We start from the raw sequence: 14,787 nt of genomic DNA, 5'->3' as shown, positions 1-14,787 counted from the left end.
ACCCAGGACCACCCTACACACACTTAGTGACATAGGGCTGTTTCCAAAAGACAAGGAGCAAAGTCTGCCCAGCACATCCACCAGCAGCTCAGAACAATAGTTCTTAATATGCCAGGCCTTGGGTGCTTAGGAGAGTGTCACTGATAGAGCAGGTGATGGGTTTAGATATTCATTTGTTTTCAGTCACAAAGATCCTAACATGCCACTGGGAGCTTCCTACCCAAAAGTGTTTCACAGTGTGATAAATGACTCTTGTACTGGGAAAAGCAATGGAGCTTGTTATCAACAGAAAACAAACAAACAAACAAACCCAACAAAAAAACCCACAACAAAAAAAAACAAACAAGAGGAATAGTCCCTAGAATAGCAGAAGAATGATGATAGATAAGACACTGCCTTAGACAGACACCAAACTCAAGTCAAGAAGATGAAGCTGAGGTATGATCTTTAGCATGATCCTAGAACCTCACTATAAATGCTGAGGTGTAGCTGCCAGAGGAGCTTAGACACGTATGCTCTCCTGTGCTCTTCATTATCACTACTACTTCACTATCTTTGATTTCTACTGATAGCAATTGATTGTGAGAGACACAGCAGGACTGTGTCAGGCTGGGTGTTTTTGTTTTTTTTTTTTTTTTTTTTGGAGGAAGAGGAGAGCAGACTGTTTTCCAAGAGGTCGTAATAAATTTCTGCAATTTCTGGCAGTCCCGGATCTGCTTTTGATCGGATGATCATTCATTTTGAGTTGTATGAATATGAGCCATGTGTTAGAAGATAAGGCACTAATATGTGTGGAATAGGATTGCTCTAAATACTGATTTTGATGCAATGTCCAAAGATCCAAGTACAGACTGTGTCAGAGCAGAGGCCCTGACAAAATGCTGCTAAGCTTCGATATTAACACTTAGATTAGACTCACAACCTGCTTACAGGTAGTTGCCTGTACAAGAACCTGTGAAAGTTTGCCTAGATGCAGTCAGTAGATAACACCAAGCTAAGGCTATGCATTTACTCCAGCTTTTTAGCTACTCTTTTTCCCTCCCCAACAGGTATTCAAAATGGTTAACATAAATATCAGAGGAAACATACATAGAATTAGATCCAAAAGAATATTCAAAGCACAGTAAATCATGAGGCCAAGGACTTCAGAATTTTATCTGTGCAACATTCCGCTGCTTTCACTTCCCTTGTGCTCCTGCACTGAATTACACATTTTTTAATTTTTTTTTTTTTTGCTAAACAGGAATCTCCTCTTTTTACACTGAATAAATAGTTATTTATACTTCTTTTATATTCAGTGCTGTTACCATGAGCTTTCTAGAGTTCAGACCATCAAAATAAGCACTGATGAAAGAGTATTTGGTTCCTCCAGGCTACTTCTGTGGCTTTTTTCCCTACAGCATCTGCCTCAGTCTGTCAAATGTCTTTGATGCAGAGTGGCAGCTTTAGCAACGCCTGTAGGGACCTGAGTGGGAACAAGTGGGGAGTGACAGGAGGCAAATCCTGTGACCAGAGTTGGGGAAGTGGGCAGGAAGCACCACAAATGGCAGGGCCCTGAAGGGAGATAGAAGTTTGGGGTTCAGAAAGGGAGCAAGGGGTAGGAGATGAAATGGAGGAAAAGAAGGAGAAATGCAGAATACTTGAAAAATTGGGAAAGATGAAAGGTCTGAGAGGGATTGGCCAGTGCAGATAAGACCAGGAAGGGATCTCTAAGGCAAAGGGAAAACCAGCTCCCACCTGCTGTGCCCCAATCCCACAAGAGCATAAAGGGAGGTGCTCCATCCCCCTATGCTCAGCCACCCTCACACTGTCCCACCAGCCTGTACCATCAGCTGCCCACAGAGGAGATACACACCTGTGCACTGTCTGGTTGTCCTTCTGCATGTCAGGCTTGAGCATGAGAAAATTTGGACTTGCAAAGGGCAATAAAAAGCTGAACAGCTCCACTGAAGAAACTGCAGTAGTCTCACCAGGTAACTTGTTTCTTGGTAGACAGGCCCACAGTATCAAACAAAGTGCACTCACAGGAGTCCGCCTGGAATGGAAAAGAGATTTAGGAAGATGTTCTGCCCCCTCTTGTAATGACACTGGAGTGATGTAGTTGTTCTAGTCTCCTGCAGTTCATGAAAAAGGAAATGCAAGCCCTTGTCTTGACAGTCCAATGTCACAGGGGCGAAGAAACAGAACTTCTTGTGACAGCATCCTACAGCCAGACACGTTTTAGGATTGACCCTCTGGGACGCACTTTGTCACACTTTACATCCCTTCTACTCATAACATAGTTCAGGTTTGGAAGGGATGTCTGTAACTTAGACCTAACTTTCAGGTTCGGGCAGGTTGCTTGGGCCTTGTCCAATCCTGTTCTGGGTGGAGATCTCCAGGGCTGAAGGCCTCAGAGCATGCCTGGGTGCCTCATCTGGTGTTCAATCACCCTCACAGCAGAATGTTTTCCTTACACTTAACAGGAGGCTTCCGTTCTGCAACCTGTGGCTGTTGCCTCTCATCCTTTCTGTATTTACCTCTGCTGACTCTCACCCACCTGGCAGGAAGTTGAAGAGCACCTGCATCTTCTTTTGTTCAGGATGACCAAAGGGGCAGCTGCCCCTGTTCTCTTTGAGCATCCTGTGTTCCCACTCCGTGGGCTTTCTCTGGAGTCACTCCAATTTTTTAGTATCTCTGTTGCACCAGGACACCCAACACAGAATTGCAGAGTAGTTTGGGTTGGGAGGGACTTCTAAAGGTCATCCAGCCCAACCCCAACATCAGATGTAGTACATCCAGATGCTGACTCACAATTATCCCACATGGGAAGATCCCCTACCTCAGCGTCCTGGACACCCCATGTGATCACTGGCCATCATCCCAACTGTGTGCTGTTGACTGGACACTGAACTTGCTGCCCACTGGAGTCCAGGCCCTCTTGCCACAAGGTCTATACCCTCGCCTGTCCCTCATAAAACATGTTGTATTTGTCTTTTTCTATCAGCCATGAGCTCTGCTGACGGCTGATACCTCTAACAAATATTCATCCAGACAGCTAATAATTCCAAGAGCTAAACCACAATTGACAGGCCACATGCAATCTAAGACAAAAGTGCCTTGTCACTCAACAGATCTAAGGCCGTGCCGCTGTCACTCACCATTTCCTTTTGTTTTCATGTTTTTGTCACTCCTTCCCTGTCCCCAGACATGTCTGGTATGTCACCAAAGCTGTTATCTCTCACCAAGCATTTGTTAGTAGCCATCCAGTGTTAGCAATGGCAATGGGTGGTGGATTTGGAGATGGGGAGCATGAAGAAAGCAAGTGACTAGCACTGAATGGCAAAGCTCTTGATTTACCATGGATGGGTTATTAGGTTTTATTAATTGTTTTTTGCTAACAATGCATGTTATACTGTTGAAGCCTTCAAATTAAATCTTGTTTTTAATAACTTGAATGAAATAGCTTTTGAGAGATCCAAATTCTAAAAGAGACTTTGAAAAACAGATTACCCAAGATAAAAATGATCAGTTATGGCAACGGATTGTAAAAGAGAATGCTACAGAACTATTTTGAACTTTGTGTTGTCTCTCCCATGAATATTTTCAGTCTCATCTCCTTACTGGAAAATGTTACACTCATTTGATTTCCAAGTACTTTGTTTTATTTTAAAACACTTCCTTTTAAATTTAAACACCACACACAGAGTCTGAGGATGATTCGGCAATACACAGTTGTATTTTATTTTTAGTATCATGACAGAAACAGGGATCCTGAATAGCTTTTCCTCATCATCTCTAATGCTTTTCTTGTAGTAAGGCTGCATAACACAGTAAAAGAATGTTCCCTTTTTGGGAAAGTACTCTATGTCTTAGGAAAGGTTTTTGCATAATAACATGAGTATAGATTAATTTCAACAGGTACATCTGTAAGTATCTTTAGTTGTAAATCTTAATAGTGAATACAAAGTTCCAAGAAATCGATGCATATATCCTGCCTTAAAATGATCTAGAATATTTTTATTGTGGTCCTGAATTTGGCAGTACATACTTGACTTTTTTTTTAACCATTTTGTAAGACATCTATATTGCTGGTACTGATTATGAAAACCCTAGGTTTTTGCTCATTTATGGGTACATAATAAAGTACATAATAATATAAATATGGAAAAGTGGACCAAAACATTATAAATACCATGGTGATCTTTTTGAGAACTGGATCAAATTGTGTTGACAGGGACTAAACCACATTACGGTCTTATCCCTGTTAAATGCCTACAGAATAAAATGAGTCTGTTGCAGAGTGGATCAGAGCCAATGATTCCATCTCACATTATCTTTCAAGATAATTAAATTAGTTCTTTTTCTTCTTTACAAAAGAAGCCCCTGCAGATCTTTTCACAGAAAGTAGTTGTGTCCTGACATTCTTTCCTTAAAATATCCAGATAGATAGGGTTTGCATTTAAATCTCTCTTTAGTCAGAAGTCTAGTTTACGTATCTGAAACCTTCTCATCAAAACCCAGCATGTATACAGAGATTAAATAGAACAATTATATTAAAGGAAATAAAAAAACATTATGATTTTAAATTTTAGATTTAGTGGCTTAGTCCACCAGACTTGCAGATCTTGAGGTTGTCAGGGAAGAGGCTAAAAGATGGAGATGAGCAAGGCCTGATTTGACAACCACAGAAAATAATGAAAAGAAACCTTGTAATTCAGATTCCATGGAATTCTAAGTGTTTTATCTCAAAAAGAAAGAAGCAGGACCAGAAAAGACTGCAGGGAAGAGCAACAGGAATAATGACAGCCATTGGATGCTTTAATTAAAAGCAAGTGCTAAACAGGCTAGGGAGTCCTATCTGGAGAAGACTCAAAGCTTTTGGGCTTGATAGATGGAGAAAAAGCCACACTGTACGATGGCAAGTTAATTACCACTCTGAATGGGCAATATAGAAGGATGCTTTATGAAGTATCAGTTTAATCAAGATGAACATAATGCAACCTCTCATGGTTGTGGTGTACTTAAAATATTCTCTAACCCACTATGGCAACACAAAATGTCATGATGACCTGTGATTAGCACTCAACTGGATGAACTTTTATGGGTAGGGCGGCTTGTTTCTTTCAAGACTTCAGTTTTCCCTGCCAGCCTTTTACAAAGTACATAAAAAATATTTTACTTTAATATCCGAGAGACTAGGAGGAATTGGTCCTTTCTGAATGATAGAAGCAATTTGATATAAAATGTTTAATCAGTTTGAGAGGATAAGTAGGCAATCTGTAGCAGCAATCATAATGTTTTTGACCAATGTCCCAGTGTGTCTTCTCCTGAAATCCTCTACTTGAAGTTGTTACTCATGTTACACATAAAATAATTTCATGGTCATTAGGAAGACAGAACATGCTGTACATCATCTGCTGCCTGATGGAGGGTAAAATCTCTTTGTTGCGGAACAGGTTTAAGCAAACATGCCACAGCCTGATCCCTGTGTGCAGAAGCCTGATGCATCAACTCCATAAAACCTCTGAACAGAGCTAGGTAAAATTGGACCAGATGGGAATACCTCCATTAACCCATTCTCATTAACACCATAGTTAACACTGCAGTTCTCCCTGCCAGCTGGCAGTGTATTTAGGAGTGTATTTTCTACCAGACATCCAGATCAAATAATACATGATGTGTAACACTTCTGCTAAAATGCCACGAGGACATGAATTGGAAAAGCACATGAAGGAAACAGATACTCCGGAGCCAAAAAGTAACAGCGTCACCAAGCTGCCCAAGCTGGGTATGTGATAGTGGTTGGAAATCTGGGTGGTAAAAGGATTTAAAGTGCGATACCAAAGAGTTTCCTGCATTGGATATGCTCCTTTTGTTCCAGCAATGACCTTCCCTATGACATAGAAGCATCTTCTGTCAAAGACAGATGGAGGAAGTCTGAGGCACTAATACTGTCAACATTTTGCCTTTTCACAGAACATTTTCATACAAGGAATGAGTATTAGTCTATCAAGGTTAAAGGGTTAGGAAGAAGAGGCACAGTGCTAAACAAAACACCTGGGATCAGTGACACAACTAAGGTCTAACAGTAGCTGCAAGACATCACTCTCAAGTAGCACTTCATCAGCTGAAGGTGAAATGTACCTTCAAGGACTTTGAGATTTGACCTAGATTCTCCACCTTCCAGGCAGCACTGCCAATGTGCAAATGTGCTTGCACACAAGCAAGCACCCCCAGCGAGATCCTGCACAGAAGCTTCTGCTCACAGAGGGTTCACCTGGTAGAACCTCAGAGGCAGGGAGTTCTCATTTTCTGAGCCCCCATTGACATCTGTCCCTTCTTGCAACAGGAAGAGATCTAGAGAGTGACCTAGATGGAGCTGGTATATTCTGAAAACTAGGAAATATTAAGTGAGAAGAATGAGGAACTCTCATTTACTCATTGTGTAGGAACAGGTCAGGCTCAAATGGCAGGTTTTGGAAAAAAAACCATCATGACTAAAGGAATGGGAGCTTCCATCTTCCCCTTTTCCCTTAGCAGAGACCATATTTGCTATGGATAAATCTTGTAATAAAATGAGGAGAGACATGCTTAGGTTTTTTGGATCTACCAGGCTAAGGAACCCTATTCCAGCTGTCCCTGGCATGGTAAGGACCATTTCACCCTATATCGTCCACTGATTTTAAAGGGACCTGGGGCAGGGATGTTTAAAGTGAGAGAGGAAATTTTCATAATCTCAAAAGGAACACAGTGTCAAACTCCAGCTATCTTGAAGAGGCTTGTGCACAGAAAATCTGCACTTGGAAAATCCAGCTTGAAAATCTAAACACAACTAGGCTAGGTCCATCAGATGTTCAGATACTAGAACCATCATTTGCTTTAGAAAATGTACTCAAGGACTCATATGTGGGTTTTAGACCGAGCATTAGAGCATACCAGTCCAAGCAAATGGGATTCAACTATGCTGATTGAAGTACAGAATGGGAACCTCTCTTAAAAAATGCCTGTGTTTTCTTGGTATTTCTATGTGCACCCATGTGTTCTGGATTGTGTTTCTGGATTGTTCTGGGAAGGGAAAAATGTATAGATTCAGGCCCAGGTTAATTCTCAGACTAGCACTAGATAAATTTGTATCACTGAGTAAGCTACAAAAGAAAAGGAATTGAGTAAGCAGAATAACCAGAAATATCAGATGAGGGCAACAGATGCAAATCTCAACTCGACAATAGACACGGTAAAGAGAAAGAGGAAATTACCTTGATTGTTTGAACATACTGAGTTTGAGAGCGGGGAAAAGAGAAGAAAAAGAAGCCCCACAAATGCTATTTTCATTTCTTAAAATGGAGATATTTATTTGTTAAGATAATTAAATTCAAATAATAAATAACATAATACTTTGAAAATTTCCATCAAAATGAAATGAAACAATGAGCCTGTCCCTTCTGATCATGCTCATTAAGACTCTGCAGCTATGAAAAAAGGCATGGGCTACTATAAAATTGTTATTGTTTCCATCCACTTGCACAAACGTTATAAATAAGACTTTCCTTATAAAAAATCACATGAGATGATTGTGGCATATTTTGTAAAATGTGACTAGAAAAAGACAAGATCCTGTTAATAAATAATACATTCAATAACAAAGCTATTTTTGCTACTGAGAAACATCTAGACATTTTGGGGTACAGTCACCATGAAACCACCTGAAAAGGAGACATTCTTCAAAGAAGCACTGCACACTACTTGAAAATGAACAAATTCTACTGACATAATAGAAAATACATTATTGCAGGGCAAAGAAAGATAAACCCTTAGTCCTTGTAACAGTGTTAGCCAACAGCAAACATTTGCTACATTGGAGAGTGAATTAGATCGAAGCCCTAATCACAAGACTCTGAACAACAACACACTTTGTGATGTTTTACACACTCCACACAAGTACCTTTGCCCCTGAGCGTGCCAAAATAATGATGATTCAAGATGTTCACCCAAGTGCTCATGTCATTTTGACACAACATCCAGCCTGTAAAGCTTACACACATCATAAATGGTACAATAAATATTACATGCCGGTCACTGGTGGCAAGACAAATCCATGGAATCACGCAACCTCAGAGGCATAATGATTTTCTTACCTACTTCAAAATCACCTCAAGACATCGAACTACCACATTACCATCACATTTTTCAATAAACTGGGCAAGAGAAGAAGGAGCATAAATAAAAGTACTAGAATTCACCAGCTAACACTGACATCCCACATCACATTGCTCCTTCAGAAATACTGTGTGAGAGAGCAAAAACGCAAAAATGGCAATTATGCCCAGTCCCTAAAGACACAGGAGACATCTTGCACCTGTCCTACTTGGGCTTTTTACACCAGCATTACTGTAAACCCCAGATTGATCCCAAGTCAGCTTGTTTTAAAAATCCAAACACTGAGCTCCTTCCAAACATAGGTTTATGGTTTAGTATCACCATTGATTCAAGCATAACTTGCTTGAGCACTGCACCAGGAGGAAGGCTTGTCCCCTCTCGCAGCCAGGGTCAGCTACAAAGCAGGAGGCCTGAGATGTACAGATGGTATGACAGGGAAGGTGAGAGCAGGGACCTTGCAGGTAGAGGCCAGCAGAAGCCTCAAAGCAATGTTTCCTGGGCTGCTTGCCTTCAAATAACCTATTTTGTTCCCAAAGCAAAACACCAGGGAGTTGGGATAATCCCAGAGATGAACGAGCTGTGGGTTCCCTGGTCACCTACGGCTGAGCAGATATTCCGGATGCCTGCAGCTCCAACAACAAATAGTGAGTCCCTCCTGAAATCACTGACCTCTCACAAATACCTCAACGAGGTAAAAGTAAAATTAATAATTTTGAAAAATCTTTGCCTGGTACATTTCTGTTCCAGTCAAGCATAAAACTTCCTCAAGTTGAGGCTGTGCCTGCAAGAAATGGAAGGGAGCTCACAGCATTTTAGTTTGCATTTCAGCATCCAGCCATAAGCAAGCAGCAAACTGTACCAAGCCACTTATCTCCTGGCACAGGAACAGACTATTGGATTCTGTGGGCAGCAAACATATGGTGTGGCATCATCAGTGAGCCTGACTGATCTCCCAGCCAGTGCAGTCCAGTGAGCCCACGCCTGGGAAGAAGTCTGATCTGCTGGAAGTGCAAACAGATTTTCTCTTACAGTGCTGGAAAGAAGTGTATTAAACTTTAGGAAAAGAGCAGTTTGCATGTTACCATCCTCATGGTAAAGCTCACGTTACCAAAATCTGAGTCTGGTTTTGAAAAGGGAGATAGTTGAAAGAGGATGTGGTTCACTGCAAAATGTGCTAGAAATATCTCCTTTCCACTTCTTTTCTCTTTTCAGTATTTTTTACACTACAGAGCTCATACTAATAATCCATGTCATGGACACAACATTCAAATAAAAACACATGCAGGCGTTTACATTCATCATCATCCACATGCTACATTTCACAGTTCATTATCAGAGCAATGTACCACTCTATAAAAACATCACACTGAGGCACCTTAAATCTCCTTCATGTCTTTGTTTTCTTTTCTCTTGAACTTTCAGAAATAGCCAGATGGAACCAGCACTAACACAGGCTAAAGCCAGGTGTTCATTATGATAAGAAACAGAAAGGCAGGACTGCTGAGTCACCTTGACCTTGCCAAAACTGGAGAAGATGAAAATGACTCTACAATATTTCAGTTGATAACTTAGATACATAATTTGTCCTTCAACACACCTTAAAAAAACAATAACCTAGACTTCTAAGAAAAAAATAGAAGACATTTCTATCCTATGCTCAGGGTGAAATATCAGAATTTACAGCAAACTGCACATTCAAACTTCTAGCTCTTGACCTGGAAGTGGTTAAAGCATGGCACAAAAATTCTTTGCACTGCATTCCCTTCCACAACAAAGGAAGCACCTCCCAAAGCCCCAAGAGGTTCAGGAACCAGAGGCCCTCTGCCCCCAGCACAGGTACTCACCACAAGCAAGATGAGATCCAGGCAGTGGTTTTCAATGCCTTGCTTTCTCATCCAAACAGTTCTCCCTCAAGAAGAGTATAAACCCTACGTCATCTAAAATGTAACTACTGGTAAACTCTCCAGTGGAACAGAACCTTTACTTAAAAAAGCAATTCCTGTACATGACACATAGTAACGATTTAGGTATTCGATGAGAATCTGAGAGATACTCACTGAGATGCAAATAAAAGAACAAATGAAAAACAGTAAGGTCAAAACTTGCATGTATCAAAACCAACAGAACAACTGGACTGATACTGATTTTAGTTGTTCAGGTCCTTGCCTGAGCTCGTAACTTCCATGACGCACAAAATGAAAATTAAAAATATTTTTATCACCGTGGTAGTTACAGGCCATTACTAAAAAGGTTTATTAGAGACCCCCTGTTTTTCACTGGTGTTGAAAGCAATCTTGAAAATGAATTTCTATTTTATGGATGCCTGGTTGATTATGAGTGCACTAAGACATTCCAAAGATTCAAGATTTGACTGCGTGCAATTTAGGCTGAAACCCAAAGACACCTACAGCCAGACTGGGTTTTAAGAAAGCCAGAAAATTTTAATGAATTTTAAAATAAATTTTTTTAAGACTTTTAATGGTTCAGAGGAAGATAATTTGTTGAGATATCATTGAAAAGAAGATACTGTGCACAACACAGGAAAAAAGCACAAGCCCAACATTTTTAAGAAAACCAACATCTGAGACTAGATATAAATTGCCATTAAAAAAAAAAAAAAAAAGAGAACAAAGAAAGATTTTTTTCCCTGCAAACACTATCAGAAGAGAAGAATTGCAGTCGAAAAGCAGAGGGAAAAGATCGTACCATTCCATCAATAAAGTGTAACAAAATTATTTGACAATGAGTGGAAACACTGGCAGGCTTCAAATCCATCAAGGATAATAAATTGAGGATATCTAATTCCCAGATACAGCCAGTCAACGGTGAGGCTTCACACTGTAGAAAAATCCTTTTTTCATTTTCTCTTGGCTCATACAACACACTTGACAGATGGAGCAGCACATGGATCTCTTCTATGCAACTTGCTGAAACAAGGACATGACACAGATCATGATTTGATTTCAGACTGTGACACCTTAGCACAGCGTAAGTTTGAAATGCAGTACGATATCTGCCTTACAAAAACAACCAACAAATAGCATGAACTGCTCACGATCTGCACTTGTGGGGGGAAAAAAAAAATCAATGTTTTAGAGAATAGAAAGCTTTGACTAAGTCCCATAATCTGGCATTGCCTTAAAATTAGCTTAATTTAAATTTTTCATAGGATGAATTCCCTCAGGTTTGAGAACAGACAACTGGGTAAAATCCAGGCAATTCTATTGATTTGACACAATTGAGAACAGTAAAAGAGAGTAGAGAATTTGGCTCAGAAACTGAAGGGCAGGGCAGAGAGGAGAAAACCTTCTTTTCTCATTAAAAATGCATGGCTTTCCACTTTCCTACACTTCAGGTTCCCTGAAGGTAATGATGTTCTTATTTACTTACTAACAATGTGGGTGGATTTTAACACAAAAGCATAAATTCAGTTAGATAGAAAGGGTGGTTCATTTGCTTGTTTTCACTGTCCAAAACAGATAAACTTTAATATTTTATAACTTTTTTTTCCAGTTTACTTCCCAAGCATGAGTTAACTAACTCTTACAATGTCTAAGCTAAACACAATCTCCATTCACCTGACAGAGAAATCACCACAGGAAGAAAGACTGGAAATACACTGGAGTAAGTGGTATTGGAAATAAGAAAGCCTTCATTTTAATTCTGAGTTAATACAGTAATTAGTACTAGGAGGATATGAAATGCTGCATAGAAACTTGCTTGCACTCATTATTGATGAACCTGAAGCAGTTTATGTCTGTCAATTTTTTAGGTTTATAGCCCAGAGGAAAGTTGACTGTAGTGCAGGGAAAATTTTAAACAACTTGGGAATGGAGGTTTCACCCCAGTGCAACAAGAACTGAGGGAAAGAGAAGTAAAAGAATATAGACCTAATACCTGTTAATATCTGTAGGTCCCAATTAAGAGAAAGACTGAGTCATCTTGTGTATTTATCTCCTTTCTGATCTTTGTGTGGTTCTTTGGACACCACAATGGCAGCGCATAAATTGTAACAGACTTCAGAAGATCTGAACCTCTGTCATGAATTTATTTTTCCTTTTTTTTTTTTTTTTTTTTCCTATATTTGGAGTATAACATTTAATTTTTTTCCCTAAGGACACTACACAGAGTAGTCTAAATTTCCAGATATAGGCTTTTCATTTAGACAGCTTTGCAGAAGTGCGGACTTGAATACAAAGCTAGAGGTGCAGAATAACTTGAAAACCAGGGAAAACTCTTGCATAACTCTAACATAGCTTGTACAGTTATTTTAGGAGAAAATAATTTTCAGCATTTTAGGAGAATAAATGAAAAAAAAGATAGGTCTTTTTCACATGTAAAATTTGTGCAATTTTTTTTTCCCACTAAATGATTTGAAAGTAATTCTTCAAGATACCTACCAGCATTTAAGCTATAAACTTCAGGCTATCATCTGTTTTGTTTACGTAACTGTGTGCCTATAAATTATTTAGTTAGCCTAGAGAGGCATCTGAAAAGGGTAAGATCTCTGATTGACACTTCTTTCCATTTTCAATGCAAGGTGAAGTGCATGAACAACAACAAAAAAATCTACTGTTTCTGTCTGTGCATGGAAAAATTCTTGGAAATGCTTATGGAGTAGGAGTTTCAAGAGCGCTGAAAGCTGACCTAATCCAATATTGGCTCAATGGGGATTTCATTATTGATATAAATAAAACCACAGCGTTTTTTGGAAGTCCTCACTCTGTGCAGCATCAGGCATTCACCTTCCAGTGACCTCCTCATATATACAAGTCTCACACTCAGATAAAATGGCTTTTGGATACAAAGAGGTCTATTTTGCAAAAGGCCAAACCATGCAGCATGACCAAATGACACACTAAAGGACATAATTTCCAGGCATTTCTATTCTCATTGCAATTTTCAGCATAAAGTCCAGGCCTTTAAAGTTAGTCAGCCCATGATCTGCAGGATCAAAATCCACGCTTGAAGAGCCCTCTCAGAAAAAAGAAATACCCCTCGGCATAAGGGAGACATCAAGCAGTCAGAGCTGCAGCTGTTATACTTTATTCTGTAGGTTTTGCTCTGCATACTAAAGGCTATGGGTACCTAAAAGGAAAACTTGCGCTCCTGAAGAAGGAGTGTTTACTTTCAGCAATGTAGGGATTATAAAAAAAAAGTTTTCAAACATTTTCTACAAAAATACATGCAGAGAAGAAAAAGAAATTGTGATCATGGCACTTCTGCAGGACAGAGAGATCCTGGTTGGAGACATCTGAGTAGAGACTCATATCTGGGTCTCAGTACTCCAGATTATGCTGTCCTAATCAAAATTGCTTTCCCTCTGAACATTTATTTTCAGTGAAATTCTTTCCTTTACTACCAAGATAATCACACAATAACAAAGCTTCCTGCAGAATATGTAAATGCCTTAACTTGTTGGTAAGAATTTAGCTTGAAATATATTATGCACCTGTAATTGCTCCCTTCCAATAAACAGAAAATGATGCAACTCATCTTTGCTATGGGCCCCATCTGAGCAAAACAATTCATTGAATATACAATTAGAAATCAGCAGGAACCATCCAAAAGGTACTTCAGTGTTTTACTGAGCACCAGCTTATTCATAAACCCAGAGATCAATTACTGGTGGTGCTGCTTTCTTAAAATCACTCTGGATTCACTCACAGTAGTTAAATCCTGTCTAAAAGAAAAAAAAAAAAAGGGTTTTTAAATTGGAAGTTGAAGACACCAAATCACACAATATATTCCTGGTGGTCTAAGTGCTAAAGATTCACTTGCCTTGGAGGGTCCCAAAAAGAATAAACACTCAGCTCAGCAGAAAGCTGGCCTACTCCACAGCAGCAGGGAGTACACATACATTAATTTAAGATGCAGTTTTAATAGGCTCTTCTGAGACTTGCCAGGGATTTAAAGTGTTTCAGAGCAAGAAGCAGGCTGGTCTCCAACAGGATGAGCTGCCATCATTTCCAATAAGGCCAGCACTTCTGACTGTGGAGCAGGAGAGGGCTAAACACACCATGGGTAATTATCTGGGATCTGGTCTGCAATCTGGGAGCTGCATCCCTTGGGCCTGAGCCCTGGTCAAGGCAGCACTGGTGGGTCCTGGGCAATGCCAGAGCACAGCAGTCACAACCAAACAACCCACCCCCAGGGAAAGGGCTCAAACTTCTCTGCCCTGCACGGCTTAACCCTACAGACACAGATGGAGTATTTTCACAGTCCTGCAGAGACCTCAAAATGGTCAGAAAAATTCTGAATCCAGTAGTGTCTATCTCTCCTGATTGTTGAGAACCTACCCAACCATTTTCAATTAGCAACACTTTTTTTTCTTTTTTCTTTTTTCTTTTTTTTTTAACAGCTGAAAAGACAGAGTGAGGTTCATTTTAAAGTACATGCATTAAGCTGAAGAGGCTGAATACACTAGAGCTCAACCTGCTGTAATAAAAACTGATGAAAATTAATAACCAGGGAGGAATGAGTAGCTGTTTAAGCTCTCATTGCTGCCAAAGAAATATCAGCTAGGGAGGACAGGTTAAGCCTCCTGTTGGGTATTTGCATTACACTTAGGAAAACGAGTTTGCTAATATTCAGCAAAGAGACCACTAATTCTTTTACTAATTGTTCTGATAAAAAACGACAAAAAAG

The sequence above is a fragment of the Empidonax traillii genome, unplaced genomic scaffold (genome assembly GCF_003031625.1).
Source record: "Empidonax traillii isolate 1590-97213 ecotype Southwest subspecies unplaced genomic scaffold, ASM303162v1 scaffold25:size3598162, whole genome shotgun sequence".
In the NCBI taxonomy this organism is placed as follows: domain Eukaryota; kingdom Metazoa; phylum Chordata; class Aves; order Passeriformes; family Tyrannidae; genus Empidonax; species Empidonax traillii.
The sequence above is the reverse complement of the archived record's forward strand: the minus strand, read 5'-3'. Positions refer to the sequence as shown.